The sequence below is a fragment of the Macrobrachium nipponense genome, chromosome 27 (genome assembly GCF_015104395.2).
Source record: "Macrobrachium nipponense isolate FS-2020 chromosome 27, ASM1510439v2, whole genome shotgun sequence".
Taxonomy (NCBI): domain Eukaryota; kingdom Metazoa; phylum Arthropoda; class Malacostraca; order Decapoda; family Palaemonidae; genus Macrobrachium; species Macrobrachium nipponense.
Genome location: NC_087216.1, coordinates 30773434 through 30783870, shown reverse-complemented (window position 1 = coordinate 30783870; position 10437 = coordinate 30773434). Strand labels below are relative to the sequence as shown.

General features: G+C 41.1%; 1 long non-coding RNA gene across 1 annotated transcript; it reads right to left on the bottom strand.

Moving 5' to 3' along the window:
• Positions 1 to 3168: 3168 nt before the first annotated feature.
• On the bottom strand, positions 3169 to 7925 carry LOC135200581 (uncharacterized). The gene is made up of 2 exons (XR_010311327.1): positions 7710 to 7925; positions 3169 to 3468 (listed from the first exon to the last, which is right to left on the bottom strand). It is a non-coding gene; the product is annotated as an uncharacterized LOC135200581 (long non-coding RNA).
• Between the last annotated feature and the right edge of the window lie 2512 nt (positions 7926 to 10437).

Below are 10437 nucleotides of genomic sequence, written 5' to 3'. Positions count from 1 at the left end.
TCGGAACTTCGCGTGTGTGGAGGGCCTGTGGTGGTTATGTGGTGGAATATCCCGTGCTTGGGCGGCGTCCCTGCCGCCTGACGAAGTTCCGGCTTGAAGACTTCGGGGAACTCCTGCAGGAGGTTGCCGTATTTGTGGGGGGGGCGATGGTACAAATTGTATGGGGCACCCGGGGCCCTGCTGCCCTCGTGGAAGGGAAAGGCATGTCCCCGTGTCGAGGAGGCGTTTTGCGGCCCACGTCCACCAGGAGGCCGTTCTACGCCAGGAAATCTGCCCCCAGTAGCGGGATCCTGACGTCCACGATTGTGAATTCCCAGACGTAGTTTCGCCCTAAGATGGATATCTCGAGGGGCTTCGTGCCGTAGGAACGGATTGGGGTCCCGTTTGCGGCGACGAGGGAGGTTGTTTTGTCGGGCTCGCGGCTACGGTCTTTTCCTGACGGCGGGAATATAGAGTGCATTGCCCCCGTGTCCACCAACATCCTTCGGCCGAGATCACGTCGCGGACGTAGAACCCTACGGTGTGTGGTTCTGACGAGGCCGTTGCCACGGGCGCCTTGGTTTTGTTTGCCGTCGCCGTTTTTTGACTGCTGGAAGGTGCAAGGGCTTTCGCACCTCTCGGAGAATCTCCCGAACCTCCGGTGGAAGCGGCACCAGGAGTTTTCACCTCGCTGAGTGTGGGAGGACTTCCCTTGGGATACGGCGCCGATCTCTTGTGTCGTCGTCGTCTTCTTCCTTCTCTGCGGCCAGGCACACGGAGGATCGGGGGGCGGCGAGCTTCGTGGCATTGTTCGACAACGTCAGTTTCTTTGCCTTCCTCTAGTAGTTCGTCGTCCTCTAGGGTGTACGCGTCGGTCAGCTGTTTTCGGACGTCCGGCTCGAGTTGCCGCAGGAATATTTCGCGGCTCAGGCTGATCTCTTTCTCTTTTCCGTCGGGGCCTATTTCGGGCAGTACGGACGAGGCCCATCACAGTGTCCCAGGCATCTTGGGTGTCGGCGCCGCGCATGGGGTTCGCGACTAGGTCGAGGGCGCGGGCGGGCCCTTTCAGCGATGGGCGCGGAATAGGCTGTCACGAGCCTTTCTTTTATCTCGTCAAGCGTGACAAGTCCGGTTCTGGCTTGACCGGTCAGCCAGTTAGATATTCGGTCGAACACCTCTGTCGGGAGGGCCCGATGCGACGAGGTCAGCCTGCAGCACTTTGTTCGTGAGCCCCGCGATCCAGAATTGCCCTTCGGCTCGGAAGAACCAGGCAGACGGGTCAGCCGTTGTGAAGGGGGGCAATTTGACAGCTCGAGCGGCCGCTGTGTCCGAGTCCGTCGCTGGGGCGGGGGAGGCCTGGGTTTCCCGCGTGGTACTGTCTGCGCCCATTGTCCTCTCTCACAGAAACGGTCGACAGAGTCGTGAATGGCGGGCCAAACCGTTTGAGGAAACGCCTAATTGAACACACCTTGGGCAGGTTATATGCCGTATTTAGTCCGTTAGAGGCGTTTGTTATTTCCACGGTAGGAGCTTTCAGAGATCTATACTAGGCGCCGTGTGAGTCCGTTAAAGATCTCTGAAGGTGAGCGGCGGTAGTAAGTCCCTTAATGGCTGAGCCAAAACCGCTTGGGTCATCGTCCAAACCGGGAGGTCACCAGTTTTGTGAGAGGTGGACAAAGTGGCAGGTAGAAGTGTACTGATTTTTATTACAGTCAAGGGAAATATAAATATACAGCATGCGGATGGAAAGGTGGTCACCGACCCGCGAGAGAGTAAAAGTGGGTCGGCGAGACCCGATTTGTGTTTCTTGAGAGACATAAAATACAAAATATAAAAGTACACAATATATGGTTATACAAGCTTTATACACTGGCGGAAAGCCCGCTGAATGCTCTCTCGGAGGGAAGTAAGAACTACGTGAATGATGAATTATATACAGAGAAAATTATGAATAAGCGTTGTCCTTACAGAGTTTTAGAGTGCGCGCCTCCTCAAGGCCTTGTCATCGGCCCAGAACATCTGGGCACGAATCATAAAAAAAAAAATAATAAAAGTCGAAGAAAATCCCGACAAACACCGTCTTCTTTACCGTTCATACAGTGTTTAGTATACCACCACCTCTCGTAAGTTATATGCCCTAGTAGCACCAAATATACCCTCTCCATATCCAGCCCTTATCGAAAGCCATGTTACATCTTCTAAAGCGAACAGTTTAATCAATTCTAAATCTATTACTACCGAGAGATCTCCAAAACTAATGACCATGAGAAGCACAAACCCTACCCTGGCGAAATCCCCAGAGTAATTTTAAGAATATAAATTCCCTAGACATGGCTACCAACTAACTTTTTAAGCATTACTAATAATCCTGCTCCCTATCTCCTTACCTACAAGATCGATCGAAGTCCAAAGCTAAAGCCTGTATTGGAGGCCATATTCTTAACTTTAAAAATTTATTGGCATAAGCGATATAACAGCTTTCAAGACTTCTTACAATATATCACCAGGCAGATAGATGTTGCCTGTTTAACGAGTATAATAATTCGCCTGCTTAACCAGTTTTACTAATTATACCATTTACATAACTTTGTATCATTTACATAACCGAGTTTGTTTGTATGGTGTTTCTACGTTGCATGGAACCTGCATGGGGTTATTCAGCAACAGTATCAACGGCTTTATGTGACCGAACCACGTTGAGAGGTAACTATCTCCAGAAATAACATCTCTAACACCTCAACGGAATGCCCGAGAACCGAACTCGTGGCCACAAAGGTAGTAGGTCAAGGCCATATCGATCACGCCACTGAGGCGCTTTACATAATGGTTCGGACAAAGTAAAGCCTTAAAATTTTCTCGACCATATTTCATGTAAACACCTTTATATTGTTCTCAGCCCAATGCGATTTCCAGATTAACTTTTTAATAAAAATCTATCATCACTTAGTTGTATGAAAAATTTTAAGTCAGGAAAAGTCCAGACTATTTTAAGTAAAATCTCAGGATTCGAGGCTATTAAACTATCTCCACCTCAAAAACCCATGTGTTACCTCATTTCTCATCAATTTCCCAATCTTATATTAGCCAATCAGTAAATTCTATTCCTTTGATTTCATAGGGCAATGCCTTTCAAGGATTATTAAACGTCCACCAATCACATGACATTTTGGGTTACAGAAATGTACAAAGTTTTATAAATACATACTATATTACGCTGGTCTTCATACACGTAAATAACACTTACTGAAGTACGACAGATTACACAATTAGAATAGTAGGTTGCGCACTACTTCTTGCAAGTTCATTTCTAGTTACCAGGGTAACAATTAAGAGCTCTTAGAATCAAAGGATGTGCACAACGTCTGTGCAACCAAATTCAGATCTTCGAATTCTCGTTGGATATACAGTCATAACGCAAGGCGTTGCTTTAATAAAACTAGTGATAAGTCGTCGCCGTCGTCATGGTCAGCTGCAGCTACATCCAAGAGCCTGTGCATAAGAAAAGTTCGATTGGTTTTAGATTATAATCTACCCTATTAACCAACCCTATTAAATTAAAATCAGCCTTTTCAGCTAGTTCCAGCAGCTATTCTAAAGCCAATATAATTAATACACTGTATGAGTTAACTACCACTAACAATCCCATGTATTTAGTAGTATTGTTGCTTCAAACTGCCATCAACTTCCCATTAACAATCACATATATTACTGTTCCTTCAAACTCAGGTATGCGCAAGCCATTAATATAAATTTAACATGAAACCTATCTTACACGGAAACCACATCTACCCATAGTCCGTACGGACCGGAAAACATTCTGCCCGTAGTCCTACACGGAAAGGAAAACCGCTTCTGCCCATAGCTCCCTACACGGAAACGCTTCTGCCCTACATAGTTCCTACACGGAAAGCCGCGTTCTGGAAACCATAGTCCAACGGAAAACCGTCTGCCCATCAGGTCGGAAACACAAAGAAATAGCTTCTGCCCATAGCTCCTACACGGAAACCGCTTCTGCCCATAGTCCTACACGGACCGCTTCTTGCCCAGTCCTAACGGAAACCGCTTCTGCCCATAGTCCTACACGGAAACCGCTTCTGCCCATAGTCCTACACGGAAACCGCTTCTGCCCATAGTCCTACACGGGTACCGCTTCCTGACCCATAGCCTACGGAAACCGCTTCTGCCATAGTCTACACGGAAAACCGATTCTGCCCATAGTTCCTACACGAAACCGCTTTGCCCATAGTCCTACACGGGAAACGCTTCTGCCCATAGTCCTACACTGCGAAACCGCTTTCTGCCCATAGTCCTACACGGAAACCGCTCCTGCCCATAGTCCTACACGGAAACCGCTTCTGCCCATAGTCCTACACGGAAACCGCTTCTGCCCATAGTCCTACACGGAAACCGCTTCTGCCCATAGTCCTACACGGACACCGCTTCTGACATCCTTACCGTTCCTGCCCTAGTCACTGAAACCGCTTCTGCCCATAGTCCTGCCCCATAGTCTACACGGAAACCGCTTTCTGCCCATAGTCCACACGGAAACCGCTCTGCCCAGGTCCTACACGGAAACCGCTTCTGCCATAGTCCCTAGGAAACCCGCTTCCTGCCCATAGTCTACACGACGGCTTTCTTTTGCCCATAGTCCCTAACAGCGGAAACCGCTTCTGCCATAGTCCATACGGACACGGAAACCGCTTCTGCCCATATCCTCACGGAAACCGCTTTCTGCCCATAGTCCTACACGGAAAGAGCTTCTGCCCAGTCCCTACACGGAAACCGCTTCCTGCCCATAGTCCTACATAACTATGAACGGTGCCTTGTAAAGCACACATCCATCTGCCAACTTTCGTCCCTCAGCATCCAGTTTAAAAGGAAACTGGACAACCTAGAATTGAACAATTTTTAAGTCAGCATCTAGATAAAGCAAACAAAACTGTACAACCCCAAAGGGAGAAAAAAGTGAAAGTTAAGGGGCTGAATAAGAAAGGGCTCCAGAAGCAAGTTTCCGAGCTGGAGGAATGGCGGATGAAGGTAGGAGTTACTGAACATTCACAATGCAATCTCAACTTTTAACTAACCAACACAAAAGCTTTACTTGAAGCTACAAGGGTACAAGGGGGATATTGAGCGCGTTCACGGGCGTTAACGGAACTACGTAAACTAGAACGCCCAAGCTTGAATTAGAATTAATACGAAAAAAAAATACAGATTAACCGGCCTACTAGAAATACCCGACAAGTCCCTGACAGCAGTGTCAAAATCTAGACTTAGCTATTCAGAGGCACCAGTTATCTGCATAATACCTATTTACTAATGAGAATTAAATCCTATTTACAAAATTATGTCCGATAGTTCCTCTACCAAATTCTCAGCTGCACTAATACATTTAAACATACGTCTCATGACGAAACATAGGTCTCGAGTACTGTAATACCCTCTGTTATTACCCTGCGCTGTTGGGAGTCAGCTAACGTGACTTAAGCTTTTTTTTAAATATTCCAATCATCCTAGAAGACTTTTGTATAACCTTCATCCTATCCACTCCATATATAAAAAAAACTAGCAAGTTCTTTATTCCTAATCTATCCTATCCTATATTCAAAGTTCCATCTCTAACTTCCCATGGTTTGAACTTCCTGTTGTGCATGGTGACAGTCACCATGCACAACAATCAAGTCCACCTTTGCCTGACAAGTGGCACCGCCACCCCGGCAAAGGTGGACTTGGGAAGTGGGTCAACAAAGTTTGCAAAACTTCAAAATGCAAAACTTCAAAATGCAAAACTTCAAAATGCAAAACTTCAAAATGCAAAACTTCAAAATGCAAAACTTCAAAATGCACTTCAAAATGCAAAACTTCAAAATGCAAAACTTCAAAATATTAGCTTGAAATTTTTATGAAAAGCTTACCAAAATTCCATAAAAGCAAGTTTAAATTTAAACAAATGATTTAAGTAACTTTTGAAGCCGAAATGCTAATAAAAATTCTCTATGAAAAGCTTTTCAAAATTACATAACAGCAAAATTTTTAAATTAAAGTTAAAAAAATAATTCAAAATTAACTACCACACTACACTTAACACCTCAATCAAAAAACAAATGAAGTTCTTAAAAATAGAAATTAAATACACCTCAATCAAAAAACAAATGAAGTTCTTAAAAATAGAAATTAAATATTTCTAAAAACTGTGGCTTTACCAAATTAAATTTTAAAGACTTAAAATTTTTATTAACTTTCCGCGATTTTAAAGATTTTAAAATCACTAAACATACTTTGAAAATTCTTCAAACTAAACTATTCGAAAAAAACCAAATTCATTAACACAAACCCTAATCTTAATATTAAAACTGGAGAGTTGGCTGAAAAATTAGGATAAAACTAAAATGAATTTTAGAATTAAAGTCTAAATAAAAGACCAGTTACGAATTAAATTAATCTGAAATTAAATTAAAAGTTTCACAGTAATAAAGCTAAAATTATAAAGTAAACTTAATCTCAAATCAAATTTAAAGTTTCACAATGAAACAAACTAAAATTATGGAAGATTTCTCGAAAGTCAGTCAACTAAAAATACAAAGAAATAGCTTCCTACTCGCTTATTAATCCTGACTGGTACACGCAAGCAAAATTGGCGAGCTTACTTACAGACTCCCTGACCTGAAAAATATACATATATTCAGCTTACTATTAGTTACAATTGGCAGGGCTCATCGGATTTAAGTCTTAAAATGCCAAGACAATGGGCAGTAACCAAGGCTTAGTAAATACTGATAAAGACATTATTAGTTTGCCACTGAAACCGACGTTAATGTTTGATAACTTTTATAGCCCTTAAGGAAGGTTATGTTAGTCTAGTTAAGCCTCACTAATCCTCAAGAAACTTTCAATTCTGTGGTTTTATTAGATTTGATTGGGAATAGATTTTCGGCATTATGCCAAGCACTGTGGCAACTATAGCCATTCAGTGATGAAACGGATATTGAAGGTAAAGTGTTTGAAGAGAGCTACCTACAGGAGGAAAACCTCGCAGTTGCACTAAAAATTGTTTGGAAAGGGTGGACAGTAAGATGGAATATGAACGGAGGTACAGTAAAGGGAATGAAAGTTGCAGCTAGGGACCGAACGGACGCTGCAAAGAACTTTGAGTAATACCTACATAGCACCGAATGAGGTGCACTGACAGCCCTATGGCCCCACGGGATTCAATCCTATGGTATCTTAAGACCAGATCCACTGCAGCATAATGCCACTGAAACAATCAACGAGTATGTTTAACATATTAGGCCCCTTAATTGGAATGTAATGTACATCTAGTAAAGTCTCACCAATTGACAAGTAACTTTCAATCCTATGGTATCTTGAGACTACATAGAGCCATTGCAGCATAAAAGTTAAATTGGAAACCTCCGTACCACTGCATAGATAGCTAGTATAAAACCAAAGTGCATACAAGTAGTACCACTCAACGAAATCTATTAGTACGGTTAAGTAATGAATTGATTTCGAAAGCCTTAAAACCAAGTTAAAAGTGTAATACTACTACACAATCGTTAAACATTATGAACAATTATTGCAGGCATTAAAATAAAAAATAGTTTAGGATACAACGCCCACAAACTGAAAACTTGAAACGACAAAACCCATAGCTCAAATACCACAGTCTTAAAACACTTTAAACATTGAAAAATATTAAGAGAGATAAACTACAAACAGTATCCACTCACCAACGCAGGACGCAGCACGCATTCCAGACAAAAATCTTCCCATGTCTATTTACAACGCAAGAATATGGTTCCCCGCACACCACCAGAGAAGATCCCAAGTCCCAACCAGAAATGAGCGAAGAAGTCGAGGCAACATCAAAGAAAGCCATCTCACCAAGGCAAGGACTCTCAAATACCGAAACAGTCTGTTCTTGAGGATAACAAGCAACGGCCGCCGCTGAAACTGCCTGTTCGTGGGACGTTAATAAAAAAAATAGGCAGAAAGAATAATAATAATAATAATTATTATTATTATTATTATTATTATTATTATTATTATTATTATTATTATCATTTGCGTATGCTGGAAGGAAACAGCACCTTTCAAACATGTTTTATCTCAATTCTGAAAGTCATTAGGAGGATTGAGAGAATTCTGTACAAAATAGATTCTGTAAATTCTGCCATTATGTTCAATAAAATATTATTATTATTATTATTATATTATTATTTTATTATTATTATTATTATTATTATTATTATTATTATTATTATTATATTAAGAGTTGTAGGGCACTTTCTTTTTAGCAAAATGCCCCACTAATGCATCAGCAGTTATCCTTTCCGAACAAAAATAGTATATTATTATTGGAGAAACAAATCCACAGTTATGTATTAGTGCTACATATATTTAAAGATAAATCTGTAGAGAAAACTCTCAGGGAAAGGAAATCGAACAGTTTCCCTAAAGTTTTCTGTACAGATTTATCTTTAAAAGTGTACTACATATACGTTATTATGATTATTATTATTATGGTGAGTTGTCATTTACTCTTCCTTTTTAGGAAATTACCTGAATTATGTATCGGTGTTTGGTCTCTGGAATTATTGTTATTTTATTTTTATTATTATTATTATTAGTGCTTGGGCATAAGAGCTGAATATTACTTTTTACTAGCGTACTTAATTCAGTCTACTGTATTGCGTTCATCTTACATATGGCCTGGAGCTGAAATAAAGGATATTGGTGCCATTATATTATCATTAGTAAATAAATGTAACATGGCACACAATGACATGGTCATCGACAGGGAGTTGGCAAAAATAGTATATAATACACTTTGGTTTCGGTGATTCAACGGTGAGCTTATAAACTCACACCAGTGAATGCAAGGTTATTGTTTATAATTAAATTTATTGCTTATTGGTAATCCATTGTGGTTAGAAAGGCCACCTTCATCCATTTGCCATAATATGGATTCAAGGCTTGAAGTGACAACTATATCCAGAATTACGGGAAAAATTGAGAGGGTAGGAAGACAACGTGGCATTAAATAAATCATTCATGAATCCAGGTAAAACAATTTACAGAAAAAAGGAAAATAAGTCACGTTAATCTTTCCTAGATAGTGACCCCAAGGGTTTTAACCACGGCCATGTTTTAAACACAAGTTATGTATCAACAAGCCCATTGGGGATGACCGTAGAAACATAAACAAAAGACTGTAAATATCATGAAGATAAAGACCCCCAAGAAATACTGTGAATGTTTCCCTGTGACTAAATCTCTCCATTTCAGAAACTAGGGTGTCTAAAAACAAAGGATAAATATGTTATAAATATGCGCATACCTTTGTACTTAAAACCATTAGAAATAGCCTTTCCGACTGATTATATATAGTTTTCCAGCAGTGAATTCTGTATGGGGGGTTCCTGCCCGCCAATGAAAAGCTGGTAGGCCCTCTTATAAATCAACTGGGAAGGGAAAGAATCTTTCGTATGACTGTGGCAGAACCTTACAACGGCTGGACACTATCAACGTGTGGATTAATGCTCTTATAATCTTACAAAAGCACGTTATAATAGCGAGCCATATGCTACCATTAAATTTTTTCTTGCTGTATTATTCGAGGGAAAACTATGACGGGACAAGGGCAGGACAGACAGGCAATGCAGGCAACACAATAACATTAGTAAATATGCCAGTAATAGCATGACTTACAGACTATAGTAGTGGTTCTCAATACTGGATAAACAGGGTTTACTTTTGATCTTACAAAGGGCGACAACCAAGCTTTGGAATTTTCGTTATAGCAGCCTCTGGTATCAAAGAATAGACTATAGTCAGAGAGAGAGAGAGAGCGGGGAGGATTTACAAACGTACACCAACTCGTCCGGTAACTGAATTGCAAAACATTCGAATGATTGCTCACTAGTGTTAATCCCAGTGAGCTTAAGTAATACCTTATAAAATACTTGAAACGTTTTCCATTCACGATACTCGGAGCAAGACCCACTGAGATACCTACATTTGGAAAGAGTCAATAATTCCCTGAGTAGTTAGCTACAAACTTGAAAGTGTAACTTCACTGTAGTGTGGTAATTCTGATTTCTCTATTCAATATGCACTTGTTTTGAATAACCACGAAAAGTTTACTTGTAACAAAACGCCAAAAAGCCCTAACGTCTAGTTACAGTGTTTCATTGCGGACAAATAGTTATTACCAAGACAGTATACTATTTGCCCACATCCAGTCTCTGCCTTTTCCTCAAGTTTGAAATCTTATAGATATCCATTTCTCCTTCTCTTGTTCCTAATCTATGCCAATCAAACTAAAAGTCAAGATATATAACAGTGATAAGACCAGTGTTAATGTATAGAGCAGAAACATGAGCTGTAAGAAAAGAGGAAGTAAAGTTTAAGAGCACAGAGGTAAGATTGCTGAGGTGGATTATGGGAATATCGCTG